This window comes from Castanea sativa, chromosome 11 (assembly GCF_040712315.1).
Source record: "Castanea sativa cultivar Marrone di Chiusa Pesio chromosome 11, ASM4071231v1".
NCBI lineage: Eukaryota > Viridiplantae > Streptophyta > Magnoliopsida > Fagales > Fagaceae > Castanea > Castanea sativa.
In genome coordinates this window covers 50,729,668-50,740,690 of record NC_134023.1, presented here as the reverse complement: position 1 = coordinate 50,740,690, position 11,023 = coordinate 50,729,668, and the positions used below count along the sequence as shown (strand labels likewise).

General features: G+C 30.2%; 1 pseudogene; it reads left to right on the top strand.

Moving 5' to 3' along the window:
• Window positions 1-8,802: 8,802 nt before the first annotated feature.
• On the top strand, window positions 8,803-10,179 carry LOC142616675 (UPF0481 protein At3g47200-like; annotated as a pseudogene).
• The last annotated feature ends 844 nt before the right edge of the window (window positions 10,180-11,023 follow it).

The following is an 11,023-nucleotide window of genomic DNA, read 5'->3' as shown; positions in this document are numbered from 1 at the left end:
CGAGTGACCAATAATGTCTGAGGAATAGATTTGTCCTCGGATAGTTAAGCCGAGGTCATAGGAAGAGAGGTTTAATGTCCCCGGGCTATGTTATAAGAAATCCTATGACTACGGGAAGATGCGGCACACGTGGAGGACAATAGAAAGAGCGGTGGAATATCTAAGGTAAAGCTGCTATCATCGCCTACCCATTAAAAACTCTGTAATTGATATACTGACTGCATTAATGGAAAGATTGGACCTGAGCATGAGGTTCGGAATTTGGTCCCTAACCCCTGCGGACTTCGAGGAAAAATTTATGGGACAAGTATCCAAAGCCAGTGTTACAATCATGAGGTGGAAGATGATAAAGAGAAGAAGATGAAGTATAAATAAGGGAAAATACTTTCGGAAGAAGAGAGACTTTTTCTTTTGAAAAGAAAGACAATAGTAAATGATAATCTAACGATTTATAATTGTAATCAACCTTAGGAAGCAATATTATAAACTATCCTCGGATTGTGTCCGAGGAAGAGCTTTCATTCATACTCTTACAATAACTCTTTATTTCGTGCCATTGGGCCCGAAGCCCATTTCTTTTCTTTGTTATTTAAACCATCCTTGAAATCTAGATTACAAGCCCACTCTCTACAAATTTATTGTAAAAAGGTCTTTCAAGCCATTTTCCTTTCGGTTGTAGATTGGGAATTTGAATTGTGTCCTTACAATTACTTTTATATTTTATTAGCTCTTTAAAAAGTCTTGTAAGAATATTTTTTACTAAAAGAATGTAAATTGTTCATACTCATGTGTTTTATTATAGGGAAAAAATATTTTAATTCTAGTTCTTATTGAAAATGGTGTCACATTTAATATAAAACAAACAAAACACTTGATTGTTGCAATGAGTGATAAATGCTTGCACCAAAATTAAGAAATTGATTTGATACTTGACACAAAATTACACTTCAATTTTGAAATTTAATTAGATTTTTTCTGGTTTTGGTTTTAATATTATATATGATTTTACAATGGCATAATTTGAAAATTGAGGTATCACTATTTATCAATTCCTACACTGTTAATTTACCATATCGTATTATCTTGTTTAATTGCAAAATGGTTTCACGAAATTGTAGATTTTTTTTCTTTGTGTGGGTAAAACAACTTCTTTTTATTTTTATTTTTTATTTTTTTGACTAATTGGATAAAACAACAACTTAATTTTTTTTATCAAATTTTCCTTCAATGTTTTATCTATTTTCAGAATAGATAAGAAATCTTAATTATATGATAAGCTTTACCTTTTCATTTTTTTTTTTTTCCTTTTCTATATTAAGGTTAAACTGTATATTGAGGTTTATTAGTTTTTCTTCTTCTTCTTCTTCTTCTTCTTCTCTTCCCCTTTTTACTAACTATTAATTTTACTAACAATTTATTAACACACCGTTATATACATTTTTGGTTCCTATCAACTTTTTCCTAATCGTTAATTATAAAATGTATTTTTTTTTTCAAGATTTTATTAACAGATTTTAATTTTAATTTTAATAACAATGTATGTATGCTTTATCTCTCTTTGTACTCATCATATTGACACCTAATTCACATTCAAAGGTGTCAATATGATGAGTACAGCTTTCTCCTTTTTAAATAATCACCTATTCATCTTATCAACCTTTTCTTTTCACCATTAAAAAATAATTATCATTCTCTTATAATTTCTAAATTGATTAAAAATTTAAATTCATTGAAATTTTAAATTTTAAATCTAATGAAACTTTTATATATTCTCGACTTTTCTTGGTTTAGTCAAATTCATCCTCCTTCCTCCCCAAGGTTGCTTCTTATACGTACTCTACCAATCAACGTAATTTAGGTATGTAATTCTCTTCTTTTTATTTTTAAAATTATTATTTGTTTATTGAACAGAAAGACAATATGACGATTGTAAAATCCATGGTACAATTATCTCATCGTGAATAGGAATATATATATATATATATATATATATTAATGATTTTTGTTGTTTGTTTAGATCCCTTAAAACAGATTATTTAACCTAATTATTTAACCAATTGATTATTAGGTTTATTATTCAGATTTAGGTTAAACAAGCATATATTATACCATGCACAAAAGCGGAAAAGTAAATAACACCATGATATGATGACTTAGGAAAATCGATGAAATTAACTGTTTTAAGGCAAAAACCTAGAGAGAATTTCACCTAGCAATCCTCAAGATAAAGTAAATTCACTATAAAAGAATTGAAGTTTAAATCTACTGTAAGATAATTGAAGGTTTTACAATCAGATTTAACCCTAAATTTATTGCTACTCTATGTAGTAACTTACTGACATAATCATGTGCAAACTCCAAATCCATGGACTCCTTCTCTTCTTGGATTTACACCAACACAATTACCCTTACTTGTGACTTTGAAATCCCACACAAAAGTTTTAGATCACCATCAGTAATGATCTTGATGTAACAACTATGTTTTACCAATGTTTGATTGTAGATCTTGCTCCGGTAGATTATTGTGTAATTAGAAGGTACAAAACCTTTTAAATCTCACAAAAAGTAACACACAAGTCTTCCAAAAGTTTGAAAAACGTAGTTAGGGTTTTCTTTTTATATGCAGAGAAGTTTGAATGAAACCCTAAACATTTTCATAGGGTTAGGCCTGATTTAAAAATTCTACAGAATTCTGTTTCTGCGATTTTTGATTGGTCGAGCCTAATTTTTGATCGGTCAAGCAAGGCAAAAACTGTATTCCTTTTTCTACAGTTAGTTGGACTTGAAACTTGAAACCAACTCTTTTAAGCATTGCCTTACATACTGACTAAACATGTTTTGTTCTTAGTTTACCAACACATTTAAAATGTGATTCTAAGCATTTAAACCTAAATCTTTAGAATCTAATAGTTTTTGATACTCTACTAGTGGTTGTTGCTGATGACCCAACAAGAAAAACTAAAAAAATATTTGGATTAAACCCTTTGCTAATTTTTTTTTTTTTAATTTATACATTTTCATATTGTCTATGAAGAATACTTATTTATTGCTAATATGCATGTTTTTAAATTAAAGTTTTATTTTCTAATAATTTGTAAATTTGGTGCTCTCAATATAAATATATACTATGGTTATTGGTCTCATACTTTTTTTATATATTGTTTTGGTAGAAAAGGATCTCTCATAATTTATATTCATACTAATTTAATGCTTAGAATATTAATCGACATATACATCTTATTTTGTTAAATGCTGATATTAATTTGATTTTTTGTTTCATTTATATATTGACACATGTACGAATTTTAATAATATTTTTACTTTTAACATATCGATTTTAATATTAACTTAGTTTTCAATGGCAATTCAATTTTCACGTGGGTCTCTCATTGCTTAACTCTGCAACCATATTTTTTAAAACGTTTAGAAATTTGGGATTTATTTATTTTGAATTGAAGGAAAGTTTCTACTTAATGTGTAGAAGGTGATTTTTGTTTTCAATCATTATTATTATTATTATTATAAATATTGGAGCCACAAATTTCATTCTCAGAAATTTTAAATTGTGTAATTATCATTCATTTATTTATTATCTATCAATAAAAGTATATTCTATAATTTCATCACAAAAATTATGTAACACACCTTTAACTAGTATACATATATAATTTTGGTAATATCCAAAAATTTTAAATTTAGAACTTTTTGCCCCATTATATTACTATATATTTGTACTTTGAGATAACGTTGTGGCCAAAATGGGAAATTAACATTAATTTTCAAACGTTATAATTAGTGGGCACTATTTACAAACTATATTTTTTACTAACATCTCAAAGACTCGATTTTTATGGTCGGATCAGGTCTGATGTGGCATTTTTTCCACGTGGAGTCATTCTGGATATCGAGTCCCTGAGACTCGATTTATATCTTTCACTTTGTTTTTTCTTATTTTCCTTCTCCTTCTTTTTTCTGCGTTTCATTTCCTCTGTGCATCTGTGCTCCATGTCTCTCTCCTCACTACCTCTCCATCTGCTTCTTTCTTCTTCCACGTTGATTTGCATAAGACCAACCACCACAGACCCATCGCCGCCGACCCACAGCGCGACCGAGGCGCGCGACCTTGGCGGCGTGACCCAGGCGCGTGACCCAGGCCGCACGACCCAGGCGTGCGACCCAGGCTTGAGACTTGAGACTTGAAATTTTTTTGAGACTTGAAATTTTTTTGGTTTATAAATCGAGTCTCTAAGAATCGATTTTCAGGTGGATGTCACGTTGATAAAATGCCACATCAGACGTGATAGACCATGGAAATCGAGTTTTTGAGACTCGATTTTGGCCTCCAAAATCGAGTCTCTTAGACTCGAGATGTTAGTAAAAAATATAGTTTGTGAACAGTGACTACTAATTATAATATTTAAAAATTAATATTAATTTCCCATTTTGGCCTAACGTTGTTCAAAACATTGATCTTTTAATAAATTTTTTGTAAATATCTTTTTCTTGAGAATGTGATTCATTCATCTTTTTTCTTTATTAATCTTATACCATAGGTAACTCATTAAGCCAAAGTATATTTAAAATATGTATTCTTTATTTCCAAAAACAAATATCTATATTTATTTATTTTTTATTTTGCACTTAAAAATTAGAGATATAGACATTATATATATATATATATATATATATATATATATATATATATATATATATATATATATATATTTTACTTTATATTTAGATGAAAATAAAATCCCATTTTTTTGGTTAGTAGTTATAAATTTTTGGGTAAATTACAAAGTTAGTCTCTATCTTTTACATCATATTTTAAATTGGTACCTAACCTTTCAATTATGTCAATTTAGTACATAATATTTTCAGTGTTGTGTGGATTTAGTCTTACCATTATCTTTTGAATGGAAAAAGCTGACTTGTCAAATGGAATAATTAACTAGGTATTTTCCATTACACATCAATAGACAACTATACCGTTATGTTAGATTATTAAAAAATCAAAATTAAAAATACTCAACCTGCTACTATTTTTCAAGGTGCAACATCTTTCCTCACTGAATACATAAGGATTGTTTTTTTTTTTTTTTTACCTCTTTTGTTGTTTTTGTAACTCATCTAAAGCATTTTTTTTGGAACTCCAAAAGCCATTGCGTGGTATTGATCGAAGTTCCCTTTTACTCTTTATAGTTTGTATACGTTCCTTTCAATATCAATTCAAATTCTACCAACTTCAGTAAAAAAATATAAAAATCTTTTTGTTTTCTTTCATTTTCCAAAAAAACCAAACGCAACAATAAACAAAACAAAATCTCAATTACTAGAAACATGGAGAAAAACCCCATCTTTGCTTCAGTTTGACATCACTTTCTTGACAACCAAAACCTATAAAAAAGAAGAAGAAGAGAGATATCAAAATATACCAAGAAAATCAACTATTGTTGAACCAAACTTTTTGCTTAGATCTGCAAAATTTTCAGGTCTTTCAAACTCAAAACACAAAAAAATGCAAAATCTAGTTTATAAATGAGAGTTGAGGTTGAGGCTAATGCGGATGAGACTGAACTGCAAAGGCTGTCCTTGAGATTAATGTCGATTTGCTCTTCAGGTTCATCATCGTCGATGGTGGTTCATCATTACCGATTTGAGTTTGTTTCATTTCTTACTTTGGAGCTACTGTCGATGGTGGCGGTGGCATGATCTTTAGAGGTTGGCTTGACTGATCACAGAGAGAGAGAGAGAGAGAGAGAGAGAGAGAGAGATGTCCATGGGTTTGGTCAATGGTGTTTTGATTTGGGCTTTAGCTGGGTAGTTTTGCAAGGTTCTTTTTTTTATTGATTTTTTTTTTTTTTTATTTTTGCGTATAGAGATGGAGATGATACTGACTAGTGACTAACGAGAGAGAGAGAGAGAGAGAGAGAGAGAGAGAGAGAGAGAGAGAGAGAGAGAGAGTTGGCATGGCAATTTTATTTGACTGTTAACTACATCAGCAATTTCCATCCAAAAGATAACGGTATTATGGTAGAGACTAAATCAATATAATACTGGAAAGGTTAAGAATTAAATTGACAAAATTGAAAGGTTGAAGACCAAATTGAAATATGGCATAAAAGATAGGGATCAAATATGTAGTTTACTCTAAATTTTTATTGTATTGCCATCAATGGAAAATAAACTTTTTTTTGTTGTTTTTTTTTTATTGCTTGTATGTGTTCAGGCATGTTACATTGATGTTTATAATCTAAATTATATCAATTGATTACATTATATATATTTCATAAATTTTTTAAAACTATTTGTACGTTTTTAAACCCCTTAAAACACAAGTTGTTTAACCTAGTTATTTAGCCAAGTGATTACTTAGTTAAATTATTCAGATCTAGGTTAACACATTCAAATCATATCATGTAAAGTAGTGTGGAAAAGTAAATAACACACGATATGATAACTCAAGAAAACCAAACTAGTAAAAACCTGGGAAAGATTTAACTTATCTATCCTCAAGGTAAAATAGATCCACTATGAAAGAATTGAAGTTTGTACAATAGAACTTAGACCACTAACATTCTATTGCTACCTTGCGTAGAAAACTTACTACTACGACCACGTAACAGCTACGAGTCCATGGATTGCTTCTTTCTTTGATCCACAACAACCACAAGTTCTCCTACTTGTGTTTTTCTTTAAGCTCTTGAAACAGCAACCAAAGAGATCCCCAAGTTCTTAACATCAATCTTGATCTTATAACCCTAAGTGTGTATGAAGGTAAACATCTTTAGATTTCACAGAAGATGCATACACACAGCATATCAACCAGTAAAACATGGCTAGAGTTTTTCCTTTTATACTTGAAGCAAAACATAACATACTACACATTGAAGTTCTAATACATTAGTCCCTAAGGTCTTAGAATCTAACACCATTAATTTGTGTACTCTGATTGTGTTATCTCTATATTATTTTAACAAAATAAATAAATAAATAAATAAAACATGATTTTAGATGTTTGAAAAATATTAGTTGTGCATACTATGATTTAAAAGATATTTTATAATTTATAAACTTTTTTGGAGAAGAATATAATTTATAAACAGACTGGATGAAGAAAGAAATTATTTGGAGCTATATAAAGACTAAATGTAAATATTTGTTGTTTTATTTTTTTTTAGAAGAATATTTTTATTTTACATGACAAATAATATAGGTTAAATCAAATTTTCCATTTCCAGCGCTGCTTGTGGGGGTATGGTTTTTGGTTGTGCATAGCACAGATATCAATTTTGTACCCTTTGTCTATATATTGTCTCAAAATTTGGGATAACCTTGTCTGGTTCAGTTGTTTAGGATATGTTTATATTAATATTTTGGTCTGATTATGTTTTGTTAAGATATTTATAAATTTGATATTATATATTTCTATCTATATAATAATATATAAAATGAAAATTGTTGAATTTTGGTTGACCTCATCTAATAATATTGAAACATAAGTTTTTTAAAATCTAAAATTTTCCAATCATTTAATATATTTTTTCAATTTGGTGTTTAGAGTTTCAAATAGGGCTAAACTATTTAACCATGTTATTAATCCACATTAATGACATGATTAAATCATGTTTTTCTCACAGTTAGATCTAATGACAATTAACAGTCCATAAAATGTGCAACTTTTCTTAATTTGCATTAAGTAAAACTTGGACCTATCTTATATGTGTTTTAATTATTATAAGTCCATCATTTATTTTGATAGATCAATATAATACTATAAAAATTTGGAATAAATTAGATTTTATCTTCTCTAAAAAAATTCCAATCTAATTAGATAAGTCATGAATGTACCTTTCACAAATTCTTCAATTTGCTTTATTTATTTATTAATAGTTATTAATTAAATGTGCGTGCGCGCGCACGCCCACACACACATATATGTATAAGTCCAAGGAAAGATATAATTATTAATAGTCCAAGCTTTCAAGAAAGTACAAATGCTCCACATTGTGTCAGGAATTTTTCTAAATATTGCTTCAAATATTTGATACTATATTATCATTTTAGTCTTAAATTAAAGTTTTAAGAGGTGAATGATTCTCTTGCTCTAATGTGATATTGTAAATTATTGAAGATTTTTGTAATGAGCTTGACTCTTTTAAATTCCTTGGCTCAAGATAATGTACATATTATCATAATATAATTATTATGCGCCAAATTTCACATAGAAAAACTCTATTGACAATTGTGATGCCAAAAATAAAAACTACAATCATTCCATAATGTATGAGTCCTATCAAAAGGTTGAATATTTTATTTTTCTTTCACCAAAGTTTGTTACTATTATCAAAGGATTAATTTGGGTCCCTTGAGTCTGACACGTTTCTTAAAATGGTAATATGTCAATCACTTATTTTGTAATATATTGTGCAGAAGGCAGTTGCCTCACCCATTGTCCAAAACCTGTACAATTGAATATCTTACTTTGAGTGAGGCTTGCTCTAGTGGCTTTTAAAAATTTTCCAAAATTAAAAAAGAAGAAGTAAAAGATAGTATGATAATTGAAGTTATTGTGAAAGACTTCAATTATTGTGGTGTGGTATTATTTGATTGTCTTGTAAGTAGAATTATAGTTCAAATTTCTCATTCATAATTATAAATGTTGAGTTATAAAAAAAGAGAAAGAAAATATTACTCCATTATAGTGCTTGTGATTATTTTTTGTGTCATTAGGAAAAAAGGAACTTGGTGATTAATGAAGATGATGACTCTATTGGTGCCTGTTCGCTCAAAAACTATGGTATGTGCAAAGATCATATCATTGACATTCCAATCACGAAACAAGATCTTATGTGCGACGAGCTGAACATTGACGTTCCACTAGTCATGGAGCCAGCCAAGTGGCCTGAGTGTTGCATCTACAGGGCTCCAGGGAGACTTCGCAAGATAAATAAAGAAGCCTATACTCCAAAGCTAAACTCAATTGGTCCTTTTCATCTCGGTGATCCTGAACTGAGGGAAATGGAAGTGTTGAAAGTGAGATACTTTTAAGGAATTTTGTTATCGGATTAGGAAAAGCCAAAAGGAAATCGCAACCATCATTGAAGAAAACGAAGTAAAGATTCGCCATTGTTACTCAGAAATCTTTGATATCAGCAGTGAAGATTTCGTGAAAATGATTCTATTGGATTCCACCTTTATTATTGAGCTTTTCTTGAGGACTTCTGACAAAGAAAATTATAAAAACGACTATATAGTAAGTAATCCAATGTTGGACTTCCATATACAAGAAGATTTGATATTACTTGAAAATCAGCTTCCATTCTTTATTCTCGAGAAGTTATATGAAAAAAATTTCGAAGGGGACAGTGAAAATTCCTCTTTTATTGACTTTGCTTGCAAATATTTTTCTTCCTATATCAAGAAAATAGGAAAGGGGATAGAGAAGAAGGAAGTAAAACATTTCACTGATTTGATCAGATATTCCTACTGTCCGATCAAACACAATACTTTTGGAGGTGGTATAAGTGATCTATGTACTGCAAAAAAATTGTCTGAGGCAGGAGTGATTCAAATTGGATGAAAAGGGAGACGCACGTGACATAGAATTTTTGAAGTCACCTGCCACAGAAACATGTCCATGCTTCACTTGCTCATGGCTCTTAAATTGCTTACATTGCTTGAAACGCTTTGGCTGCTTGGAATGTATGCAACCTTTGTTGAAGATCCCAAGGTTCGAGATAAATGACGGAACTGAAAGCCTTCTCCGAAACATCATGGCATTGGAGCAATGCCATTATCCAAGGGAAGCTTACGTATGCAATTATATGGTGCTATTGGATTATCTTATCGACACTAGAGTAGATGTGGATTTGCTCGTTGAAAAAAAAAATTATAGTTAATGAGATAGGCAGCAATAAAGCAGTTGCTGTCATGGTAAACAAACTTGGCCTCGAAATTGTAGAAGAAAATTCATGCTACACTGATCTCGCTAAAGAACTTAAGAATCACTATGCTCAATGTTGCAACCATAATATGGGATACTTGAGAAGTACGTTTTTCTCCAATCTTTGGAGAGGCACTGTAACTGTTGTTGGTCTTATAGTCTTGGGATTCACTTTCTGGAGTACCATTAGACCTTGTGTAACTCATCAAATAGAGTCACTCCATTGTGTTTGAGCTTGTGATACTCTCTCGTTCCTAATAGGGTCTTCTATTCTTTATTTTGGCACTGGTTGTTTGAAACGTTGTTTCAGCATTCTAGAAAAGTTTGTAAGCTAATAATAACAATGTTCTGTTTTCTGTTATTTCAGTTTACCACCGAATGCTATTAATAATATCATTGTTTCTTGTGCGGGTAATACACATTTTTAGAGTAATTCCTACTAAGCACAACAGCCTTACACGAATATTTTTCATATATAATATTATGCAGCATCTAACAAAATTTACAATGTGGTTGTTGTTTCCTATTCTTGCAAAAACAATCTGATTGAAAAAAGAAGAAATTAAATAGCCAATGTATTGTTTGATTTCTGATTGGCTTGCATCCCAATCCTTTTTAATCCAATAGCTTAAACAGAGAGTTTTTAGATGTCCAGAGAGCATTGTTTTGATAGCTTTGTTATTCTACAAAAGTCTTTTTTTTTTTGAAGAAAAAAAAATTATGAATAACAGTAACAATGTAACAGGGAAAATGGACATGATAACTATAAGCTTTTATTTCCAAAAAACCACAAGAGCAACCGAAGCTCATGATGGAACTACGGACATGAAATTACATCGAGTACTAATTGTCACGCCCCAAACCCAAAAAGGTCCAAAGCATGAAAAACCGAGCCTTCAACAAAACCTATATGGGATTTTTTTTTTCCCCATTGACGAAGTAAATAAATTAATTGATGATCTCTCCACAATACAAGCTAGAGCTCTATGACACATTTACAAGCAATACAAACTACAAATCATGTGTCTCCAATAACACTTAACAATCCAACGCTCCAAATAAAATAAACACAGCCAC